Raw genomic sequence first — 12,370 nt, 5'->3', positions numbered from 1 at the left:
GAAAGCAGAGAGAAGCAAACATTGGTGTATGGCTCAGTGTCTTCTTTTTAATGAGTCCATGGGATGATGACATCTACATGTAGGGTGGCTCCTCTCATGTCAGTTAACCTAATCCAGGAACTCATTCACAGGTATGTCCAGGTGTTTGTCTCCTGGGTGACTCTAGATCTTTCAAGTTGAAATTTAATGTTAACCATGCCAGTATCTAAGACTGTGTATTTATATTAGACTGAAAAGAGGTTTGCTTAGCCTACAGTTTTGGAAGCTGAAAGTCCAAGCATGGATGGCTCATTTCCTTCTCCTCTGATGAGGACCCTTGGTTACATCACTGTATAGCCTTATAGATGGCTCATAGTGGGAACATGTGCAAGAAAGAGATGTTACCCAGTGAAACAGGAAGCCAGAGAGTCACAGACGAGACTTGTTCTTCAATAAGAATCAACTAGGAAAGCCTACTTCTATAGACCAGCATCAATCACTCCCAAGGGCAGAGATCGCTTTGATCTCATCACCTCTCACTAGATCTCATCTCTTAGAGGTTCTACCATCTCTTCTTGTCTCCACACTGGGGGCCAAGCTTCAAACGCTTGACCCTTACCAAAATAAACCACATGCTACCCACAGCAAATGGGTAGAGAACAGATCTCGTTCTGTGCAAGGCTTGAAGCGACATGGCCCAGAATGCTTTTGATTTTGCTACATTATCAAATCAAGGCATAGACAGTGTGAGGCCCAGTGAGTGTTTGCTTTTGTGAGTTTTTTCTATGCAGCTCGGTAGCTCCACAATCTTAGTGTGTGTGTGTGTGTGTGTGTGTGTGTGTGTGTGTGTGTGTGTGTATACATGTATATGAATTGCATGCATACACGTGTCTACCTAATAGGAAAAGTTCTCAACTAAGACTCAAGTTCTAGTCCATTTCTACTATCTAGTCCTATAGATGATGCTGAATAACAGTCTGTAGGCTTATAGCATTCTCAACTCAAATGTAGACGATTGCACTTATAACCACTTAGAATTCCAAATTTCTGGTTTCCTAGAAGAGGCAGAAGGACTCATTGTCCTGCAGAGCCATTGCTAAGCCTCCTAGGATGACAGTTGCCTCTCATTGTGATGCCCTGACTCTCCATGGGACCCTTCCCCCTGCATCACTCAGGAGAGGGGACTTGACATGCTTCTTTTCATAGGTTGCCAGCCTAGGAAGTGTCTCTGAGAACTGTCATTTGTTGATGTCACTGTTTCCCCCTGGTCTATTGTTTTGCTCTCTGCTGGGATGAGGGTAGGGTTCAGGGCCCCCTTCTGATACCACAGTTCATGGATGGTCCCACCCCTTTATAAACGGCTCAAGATTGGTTTACGATCCCCATACATCTTCTCATGTACTTGATTTCATCTCCAGATCACTCAACACTGAGCACAATGGAGACGCTATACAAGAATCCGCTTCTGTGCTGTTTGGGGGCTAAAGGTAAGAGAGAAAGCCTATATGTGGTCAGTACAGACGCAGTTCTGTTTCTAATATGTTCAGACCATGCTGGTTGAGTCAGTAGAAGCTGAATCACGGGCAAAGGGGGCCAAGCACACTGCCAGTAGCTGCCAGACAAGAGGCATCAGTCACTCCTGTCATAGCTTCGGGAAAGTCACTGTGTTTTCAGATGTAGAGTCAGAGGGTCTACAATGTCATGACTCTTACTCAAGGTTGCATGCTTAGAAACAGCAGGGTTTGCACCAAAGCTATGGCAAGCTCCCCTTGACCTTTATCTCTGGGTCAAAGTTCAGAGCTGACTGAATCATAGATGACCTGTTCTGTGTAGTTTTGACAAGAGAGAGATGGGAATAAAGAGAAGGAAGAGGGCGGAGTCTTGGGATGGCAAAGCCTACAGGGAATGGAGAAGCTTTCTGACTGTTCAGCTCAACATTCTTATTGTCTCCATGAGAAAAGCAGAGAAGTCAGGTTGAAGGACACAGATTTAGAGCAAAGGGAAGGGTCACAACAGGGATTTGAGGACCACATTCTAGAAACTAATCTGTTACTTCAGGCTTTTCCATTTGCCCATGGCCCCACAGCCCTGTGAACTTCTTAGGCTTGCTCAGCGACTTCGAGGTTCTGGCCCTGTCTGTACTGGGGACATTGGTTCTCTGCTGCCTCTCCCCCTTCCGTGATGTCACTTCTTCATTCTACTCTCCTCTAGACCTGATCAAGCAAAAATACAGTTCTCCTGCTGGGTTGGCATATTGGGGCCAACCAATAAGTAGGTTAAACTATCACCAGGAAGGTACCAGCTAAAGAAAGGGGGTTTGAGGCAAGAGACGAATTAAATAAAGAGGCAAGATTTGAAGTCTCCCATGAAATTGCAGTTTCTGGACTCCAGCACACCTCAGCGGGAACACTGGGTTCTGTGTGAGTAAATTCATTTTGTTTTCCTGTGAGGAAATGATGATTAAATTATCAGAAACCAAGCTAAAAAACCAAGCTGCCTGCAGATTCCCTCACACCCCGGGGTCCCCCTCATCTCCTGCTTATGAAGCGCCCGGCCTTATCTCTAAGCTTTACTTTAAATGTCCAACACATCTTATTAATGAAAGTAATAAGCTGCTGTTTATTATCTGCCATAATAGGGAATATGACTATTTAATATAAATCTGACATTTAAATTCCACTTAGTTCTGAGATGTGGATGGTATCCGGCAGAACTCTTTACCCTGGAGTAAAAACTCCCTGGGTCTGCATTTTAAAGCATTGAAGTTTTCAAAGTAATGAGGTTCTCTCGGATCTCCCCCCCCCCACCCCTTTTCCAGAGGAACCAAATTGTGAAGACATCTGTTCTGTTATTAATTTCACATAAATCTTAAGCTCCTCAAGGCCAGAAATGAGGCTTCATTCACGTCGAATTAATGAAACATGATTGTAAGTCCCTTGCATGGAAATGCTGTCACACAGTCTTGAGCCGCTTATAAGCACGGAGTAATCTCGGGGAACTGCCAGGGGACAGCCACTTGAAACCGGCCCTCCCCTCCCCCACCCCTGGAAAACAATATCTGAAAATATCACAACACTAACTATGTCCTGAAAGATTACTAGCAGATGAGAATTTCTGAGAAATGAATCAGACTTTCTCGGTAAAGGATACAAAGATCTCAGGCGAAAGCAGATTACGCAATCCACAAGCTCTGTGGATAGAATTTAATAATAATGGTGGCGTCTCAGGCAGCCCTGGGATACACTCACCAGGAGGGGGACACTGGAATTTTTTTTTTTTTTGCAGGGATTTCTTTGGAAGTGTGTGTTAGAGAATGTGCTACATGTGACACATATTTGAAACTGGAAACTTGGATCTGCCAGAGTCTGATTGAGGTGTTATGTGTTTTCCTGTATCTAAAAGACTATAATATGCAAGTGAATAACCACATGTGCATAAGCATGTGACTTTGTCTGTATATGGAATGAAAGTGTGTACTTGTATATGTGTATGTATGAAAGAATGTGAGTTCTGTGTGTATTTGTGATTTTGTGTATATGCATGTATGAAAGGTGTGTGTGTGTGTACTTGTGAGTACATGCATGTGTTTGTGTGTGTGTGAACAGCAGACCACTCAGGACACACTTGAGTTGGTTGGAGATGAATAGTAGCTCAACAAAGCCCATTGAATCCATTGTTGCGAAGCAAGAATATTCTCTTGAGGCTTTCGTTCATAGGGCGTGGCTATCTATCTATCTATCTATCTATCTATCTATCTATCTATCTATCTATTTTGTTAGTTAGTTAGCTATTTTTGCCAAATCACTAAGAAGTGCCAGCAGAAACACTATCTGAAGGGAGGGTTGGAAACAGACAGTCTGGGATTTCTTAGTCAAACTTCCAAGTCTTATTTTTGGGTCTTCCGCTGAGCTGGGACCCCCAAAAGAATCTGCATCTGATATTTACATCTCAAATCTTCAGAGCCTCATTAGCTTTGATATTTATTTATTTATTTATTTATTTATTTATTTATTTATTTATTTATTTATTTGGGGGGAAGGAATTACACAGAGAGGCACCAAGTAAAACCTTTGAATGTAGTGCAAAATTAATTAAAACGGGCAGCTGATAGCTAGGGCAGAATACAAGCGATTTCAGCGTGCAGACAATGAAACTAATTAGGCTCTGATGGGGAAAATCCTTTCTTACTTAGTGACCATCCATCAGCAATTAATAAGTATTGATATTTGAAGAATAACAAATTTTCATCCTGGTTTTTGAAGATGCTTTTTTTTTTAACTTCCTTAACTGTGATCTTCCAAACTAAAGCTATGAAATGACTTGTATTTTGCATTGTATGTTCCAGGAAAAAAAAATGGTTTCATCTTTACTAGCAACTGGTTAGCTGTTACCTGGCCTCAAAATTCTGCATGTGGATGGAATCCAACAGTCACAGCAAAACACAGGATATATTTATTTCCAGCGATCAGCATTAACACAGACAGTGAAGCCAATTTGTGGAGGTAAATAGAAGCGATCTCAGCTACGTTGTGCCTCTGGATATTTTGAAGCGTGTGTTTCATCATCCACACTTTGTAGATCTGTGAAAAAATATTTGCATCTGTTCTACTGAAGAACCCTTGACCGCCAAAGTAAGAAAGGCTTGTAGCTCTGCCTGGCTCTGCCTGATGTGAGGTGGCACCAAGGGGATCTGGCTTTCTCCTCAGACCCTCCGCTCCTATAAATGAAATGATCAGTTGGTATTTTTGCTTTTTGTCTTTCAGTATTAAGCAACAGCATAAATGCACAACTGGCCCAGTGGGACAATTTAATGCAGACCTTGCCCATCACAAACTTTTCAAAGTCGACCCGTGTCTCTGTCGTGCCCCAGGTCTCCTTTCTGGTTTTCTTCGGATCCCCCGTCTACTAATGCCCTAGTCCAGCAGCAAAGGCTCTCCGGGTGACAACGACTCAGCCCTAGCTATGTAAAGAGAACAAACCTTGAGAAATACCTTGAAAAGCTCCACTTCAGTATTTTAAGATGGTTAAAACACCGGTGATGGCGTTTCAGGCTTTGTGGACAGTGGATAAAAAAGAAGGCTTTCGAGCAAAGGGTATTTTCAGAGCATCTCCAGGCCCAGTGCACGTTGGTAGCCTGGTTTATAGAGCTCAGTGAATTACACCAGAGTTTTTCTCCACTTAAAGTAAATCAGAATGATCTGAAGGGTTTTTTGAAGTTTGAATTGTAGTTGTGACCTGTACCAGAGAAAGAGTAGGAGACAGTAGGCTAGAAAGAGATTTTGCTATGTGAAAAGACCCAAGGTTCTTCCTTGTAAGTAGCATATGTATTGTGTGAACTCATTCATTCATTCATTCATTCATTCACTGATTCAGCATGTGTCTGGGGGCAGGTCTTTTCTCATAGTCTCTCTGTCTCTCTCTGTCTCTGTCTCTCTTGAAACCAGGGCCTAACACAATGTTAGTCAAGTATTTTGCCACTGAACTAAGTCATAATTCCTCTTTTTACTTTTTTAAAAAATTTTTGAGATATGGCCTTACTAGGTTTCCCAGGCTAGCCCAGACCACCCTCTGTAGCCTAGGGAAATCCTTAAACTTGCTGTCTCCCTGTCTCAACTTCCTGAGTAGCTAGGACCACAGGCCTTCACCACCATGCCTGGCTTCCACAGTTTTTCATTTAAATTTTACAGTGACCATCTGAAGTGGTCATTTCTGAACAGGTGGAAAATGAATTTATCAATCTGTCAATAAACCATAAATACTGGACAACCAGGACACTGTAGAGGGGTTAGATGCCTCTCATTTTGTTCAGGATTCATTGCTGCAGAGAGGAAGGGAAGAGCCAGAACCGCTAGCTGGAGTGGTGTCTGGGAAATCATGGCTAACCAGTCCGCGAAAATGCTTGACTTTTTAAGTGGCTAGTACAGCTGTAGTGGGACATCAGCTATGATTCTCGTCCCTCTGTGCTTTGATGGAAAGAGGTAAGGCTCTGGAGATCAAGTAACATTTTGAAAGTCACCCACCAGAAAGTAGGTGCAAATTGGAATCCATCTTGGGCCTTTCAGACTCCCAAGGTTGGTCATGTAACCCTTATGCTGACTGTAGAGGTATCTCCAGACTAACATCAGTATGTCCCAGGCTGGCCCAGCATTTCTCTACAAAGATAAGGAGGAACAGTCCTAGAAACCAATTGGAGGAGAGGGAGAGGTTCCAGATTTAATTAATATGAAGTTAAGACACCCATTTGGACTGGATCTTCCTATAAATAATGAGCAATGCATATGAGTGATTTTAGCACATATCTTGGGACATACTTCTATTAAAATTTACCCATTGTTTACTTGAAATTCTAATGCAATGGGGAATGCTGTTTTATCTGGAAGTCCTGAATGGGAAGGGCTGGCCTGTCACAGGAACACTCATACATTTCAAGTACTGAGATGTTTTCAGTCTGTAGAAACACGGATATCTAAGATCCTCCTTTTCAAAGCCTATGATCTGAGCTACTAAATACTTCTAAACAAACCACTAGTGCCTTTAAAGTGATAGAATCTCCGGACAGAGGGCATTAAAGTCAATACCTACCCTGCCTTGCTTTTTTGCCTCTTCCTGTCTTCTCTTTATACAAGAAGGCAAAAGCCAGCGTCCTGGCTCTATGGCTCGGCTTTGAAGCTAGGCATGCCCTAGTCTCCTAAGCACATGGAAACAATTCCCTTCCCAAAGGCCTTCATGGTTAGCCAGCTGCACGGCGCATGGGTTTGCAGCTGTAGTTATAATTTCTGCAGTGCCCCCACCCCAGCCCAGATGGTATCTATTAGAATGCATTGCTTTTGAAAAGCAAACTGAGTCTTAATTAAAGGTTGGCTATCCAAAGCCTGTTTGTAAATGAGAAAAATTAAGCAACTACTCTGAATAGGGCAATATGTCGCCTCTGTGGTTAGAATACTGCTGTCTCCACACATAGAGGGTCTCCCGTGCTTCGGGCTGTCTCTGTAATTGCATCTGAGTGCTTTGTTGCACAACAGACACAAATGAACCATGGGCCTCAATGGAATAGCTAGAGTTGCTTTCAGAGTGAAATGGAGTTTAGTCACATCCTCTCTCAAACCACCATTCAAATACAGTGCCTGGCAAACTCATGGAAGTTGTTTGGTGTCACCAAACTAGGCCACTGCCTTTAGTAAGGAGGCTAGATAAAAACTAGGAGAATCTAGCCTTTGCCTCACTTCCACATCAAGCATGAGACAATCCGCTGGCAACAGATGCCCCTACCCAGATCTTTTGAACAAGAACTTCCTAAAATATCAGTGCATATAATCTGGGAAGTCCATGATTTGTTTTGGGGAGGAGGTGATAAAAATACAACAAACCTCTTTTCATATTTGCTAACTAACTTATGAAAGCTAAGACGTCCTTTAATGCTGAATATGTGGCGACACAATACAATCTTCCCAGCTCCACCGGCAAACTCTGCGACTTAATCATCAATAGATGTTCCAGGTGTTCAAAAATACCTTGAAATCGGCTCATTACCTTTTGGAAATTGTAATAATTATTCGGCTTACCTCTTCACCTACCTTCCTTCCTTCCTTCCTTCCTTCCTTCCTTCCTTCCTTCCTTCCTTCCTTCCTTCCTTCCTTCCTTCCTTCCTTCCTTTTTTCCTTTTTTCCTTCCTTTCCTTCCTTCTTTCTTTCTTTCTTTCTTTTTTCTTTCTTTCTTTCTTTTCAAGAAAGCACACAGAATGCTGTATCATCTTAAAATTATTTCCATAACTTTATTTTTTATAACTCATTTTGTAAGCCCGTCTTTTATGTGTGTGAATCATTGCCTTACAAGGACTCTTGAAGGTATTATGCTAAGTGGAACAAGCCAGATGGTAAAGGGCATAGGTCATGTGATTCCCCCTATGTTGAGCCATGAGGCAGTCGGCTACACAGACAGTAAGCAGAGTAGGGGTGCCTGGGAAGAGCAGAGGAAGGAACAGTGAGCTACTGTTTTGTTTTTTGGTAGAGATCATGATTTATAGGTCAGGATATTCTTGAACTTTGTCCCAGCCTCTTCACTACTGGTATTTAAGGGCAGATCACATGAGTTATTTTAACCAGGACAGCATTTTTAGTTTTGGAGGTGACAAAGAAATGTTCTGGGAATATATGGTGGCTATCCCAGAAAACAGCTTGATTTTACCTAAGACCATTCCTGTGTTTGGAAACAGTTAAACATTGAGCCACCTGTGATGCTACTGTGTGCCTGACAACCCAGGACATGGGAGGCTGAAGTGTAAGTTTGGGGCTAACTTGGGACACTTGTGAGAGCTTGTCTTGATGCAGAGGCAGAAGAGGAGGAGGAGGAAGAGGAGGAAAAGAAGGAAAATAGCAAATTTTATGCTGTGTATTTTTTCCACACAATTTTCTAAAATCCATTGAAAGATTCTATATGTTTTCACATCACATTCCATACCCTGTGTTGTCCTGCAAAGGGACCCACAGCCCTCAGCAGAGACTTTGGTTCTAAGGCAGTGGTTCTCAATCTTCTAAACACTGTGACCCCTTAGTACAGTTCTTCATGTCGTGGTGAACCCCGGCCATCAAAATGATTTCATTGCTACTTCATAACTGTCATGTTGCTGCTGTTTATGAATAGTAATGAAAAATATCTGATATATGAGGCCTGTAGGGGCTGCGGCCCACAAGTTGAGAAACAATGTTCTAAAGGAATTTCCCATCCTGGATGTGAGGCACACTTTTCCAGGTCTGCTCTGCTCAGTACACCACCCTTACAGTCTCCAGCCCATCTAACATCTTCCGAATATCCCAGTTGAGCCATGCTGCCTGCCAAGAACCTAATGCCTCCTTCTACTTAATTAAAGGTCTATTTGTCAAGAGTCAAGGAGTGCACAAGCCATAGGAGCACCACATGGAGACTTTCTCCTGGGTGCAATTGGAAAACTTGCCTTGTGAGTCACCATGCCTTAATGGTCTGTCTGCAGACATGGAAATGCATCTCAGGGTCACCTTCCCACAGTTTATAAGATGCTCCATAACCCCACGTTCCCTCGCCAACCCTGTGAGGTTAGCACACCTAGAAGAGCATTTTGCAGATAAAGAATGAAGACTTTCAAATATAAGGTGAACTTGTGTGACCCCCCAAAGAGTTTTTAGCTTGGAGAATCTCATGCTGTGTTCTGGTTTGATCAAAGTCAGGCCTTATAGCCCAGGTTGATCCTGAACCTTCAGTTCTCTGTGCTCAGCCTGCCCAGTGCTGATGTTACAGGATGGACCACTATGCCTAGCCATGAGTTGTTTTAGTGGAATTTTGAGTTTGGGGATATAAGCACCAGGTCCAGTGCTGCTGTATGAGCTGTGAGTTGAGTTGAGAGGTAACCTGCAATGTCCTACACATGATTCACACCGCGCAAGCATGGAAGAAGTTCAGTCCTGTGGATAAAGACGGTAGGGATACAAGAAAGGAGGGGACAGGGCAGGGAGAAAAGGAAAGTAAATGATGGATAGGAGTCTCTATGTTACCATCTGCAAAATGGGTCCATGAAACCTACCTCATGGGTGAACAAGTTACACTCACTTCTCTCTTCCCACTTCCTGCCTGCCTGTTCCTTGTTTCCCTCTCGCTCACACATGCACATAAGCAAACAGATGTGGTTGCACATTTTCAAAAGTGGAAAAAAAAAAGAGATGGTGTAGGGGCTTTGTCAGCGTTAACGTGAGAATAAGTGGGACTTGCAGGGCACACAGGGTGGGAGGCATTTTAGGGTAACCGCACCAGATGCTAGGGTAAGGGATCCCCCAGGAGGTGTCATCTGACACTGCCCAGGAATCTAACCCCAGACAAGCAGCTTGCCGTTAGAGTCTCCTGCCTTTGAGTCTGGTGAGCTCCCGCTACTGCAGCATCTCCAGAGATAATGAAGAGCTGATGAGGGCCGATGGGGCAGAAGAGCTCCGAGAGAGGGGGTTCTTGAACAGTGGAACCAGAGTGGACATGGCTAGAACTTTCCATCGGGATCTGCTTCTCCACTATATAGAAGAAGGGTCTGCTGGCTCTGCATATAGTCAAGAAAGGAAAAGAAGTCATCCCAAAGCCCATAGATAAAACTGGACGGAGGACTTCATTCTTGTCGCACGTGATTGTGCATCAGGTTGCTTGGCGCCGGCCTCTTATCTCTAGGCTGATGTGAGGCCAGATTGCCATCCAGCTGGGGCCTGCTTCTTATTGCCTCCAAACCACTTCCTCAAAGCTTGCTGGAGCTCAGCACATCTGGCCACCCGGTGGACTCTTGCTCAAGGGAATGGGAAAAAGACAAACAGGCACGCACGGGGTGTGTGATCTACAAATACATGCAAGGTGCTGGTGAAGATTCTAACTTGTTCTCTGACCTGAATCTAGCATGTCTGCTCTCTGGGCCTCTGTTTTCTGAACCGTAAAATTCTGGAGAGGAGTCAAGGCGACCTGATGTCGAAAAACTCCTCTTGTTCTTAAAATTAGCGATCACTGGGCTGGGGAGATGGCTCAGTGGTGAAGTGTATGCACTGCTCTTGCTGAGGGTCAAGGGTCAGTTCCCTGCACCCATGTAAGGGGGTTCACAACTGTCTGTAACTCTAGGGGGATCCAACAGCATTGGCATTTACTGACACATTCATGCACACACACACCCATATACAAATATATATATGCGTGTGTGTGTACGCACACATATATATGCATATGTTGTATATATGTATATGTACACAAACAAGTCTTTTAAAATCATAATACTAGTGGTATTTCCACATATAAACATAGATGCAGATAAAATGTAGAGGGAAATATTTGTGAAAACTATTGCATCCAAAGCTCAGTTTCCCCAGGGCCAAATACCCAGTATGTAAGCATAATCCAACTAAATGACCTGTCGCCAATTACAAGCAAAAGAGATGGAGCCACGCATACACAAGGCTCCAAAGTAGTGGGAACTCAGTCTGTACCTTTCAGTTAGAAGCCACACACTACCATCCTTTGTCCTTTTGCAATATACAATATTTTTAAAAAATTTGAGCAAATACGATAGATGCCCCAGTGTAGGGGAACTGAGGGCAGGGAGGTGGGAGTGGGTGGGTGGGTGGAGGAACACCCTCATAGAAGTAGGGGGAGGGAGAATGGGGTAGGGGTTTTTTTGTGGGGGAATGGGAAAGGTGATAACATTTGAAATGTAAATAAAGAAAATATCCAATAAAAATAACAAAACCAAAAAAACAATAAAAGACAAAACCTCAACATACACACACACACACAAATATTAAGCAAATATTTTAATAACAGAAGATTTTCCATCAAAGTCTAAGTATTACATGTCTCTAGAAAACAAAACAAAACAAACCTGTGGATGTAATACTAGTCACTACTGACTGACATTCTCTTATTATTGGTATGATTTGAATTTGAGACTTGGACTAATGCCAAAAAAGAAAAAAAAAAGTCTAGATATCCAGAGGAAAAGAAGACGACCCTGCTGGAGATGCTCCTGTCCTTTCAGGTGGCTGACTCTGAGTCCAGCCACACTCCTCTGCTGGATGTAATCAAGGTTGTGAGCAGGTCATATACCTGGCTGCCCAACTGGCTCCCTGCTGCTCAGAAGAAGGTAGCAGCTAGTAATGACTGGGCCCCTCTGATGCTTCCAGAAACGTCCCACCTCTCCTTGGGTTTAGATCTTTTGCTGAACCTCCAGGGCATTTACTGTCAACTAGTGACTGTTTCCTGCTGCCCCACACATCTTTTTCCGATGTGTAAAATTGCTTACTCTTTCTGAGGGTGGGTTGAAGAGTCTTAGAAGAAGGCTTTTTCAAAATAACTTTTCAAATGATCTATTTATATTTTCTTTTTTTAAATTAATTAGGTATTTTCTTCATTTACATTTCCAATGCTACTCCATAAGTCCCCAAACCCTCTCCCCCACTCCCCTCCCCCCCCCAGTCCCACTTCTTGGCCCTGGTGTTCCCCTGTACTGAGGCATATAAAGTTTGCAAGACCAATGGACCTCTCTTTCCAATGATGGCCAACTAGGCCATTTTTTGATACATATGCAGCTAGAGACACAAGCTCCAGGGGGTACTGGTTAGTTCATATTGTTGTTCCACCTATAGGGTTGCAGACCCCTTTAGCTCCTTGGGTACTTTCTCTAGCTCCTCCATTGGGGACCCTGTGATCCATCCAATAGCTGACTGTGAGCATTCACTTATGTGTTTGCTAGGCCCTGGCATGGCCTCGCAAGAGACAGCTATATCAGGGTCCTTTCAGCAACATCTTGCTAGTGTGTGCAATGGTGTCAGTGTTTGGGCCTGTATCAGAGTGGGTGCATGTGAATGCAGTGCCCAGGGAGGCCAGAAGAGGGCATTGCTTCCCC

Source organism: Mus musculus, chromosome 8 (genome assembly GCF_000001635.26).
Source record: "Mus musculus strain C57BL/6J chromosome 8, GRCm38.p6 C57BL/6J".
Lineage (NCBI taxonomy): Eukaryota > Metazoa > Chordata > Mammalia > Rodentia > Muridae > Mus > Mus musculus.
The sequence above is the reverse complement of the archived record's forward strand: the minus strand, read 5'-3'. Positions refer to the sequence as shown.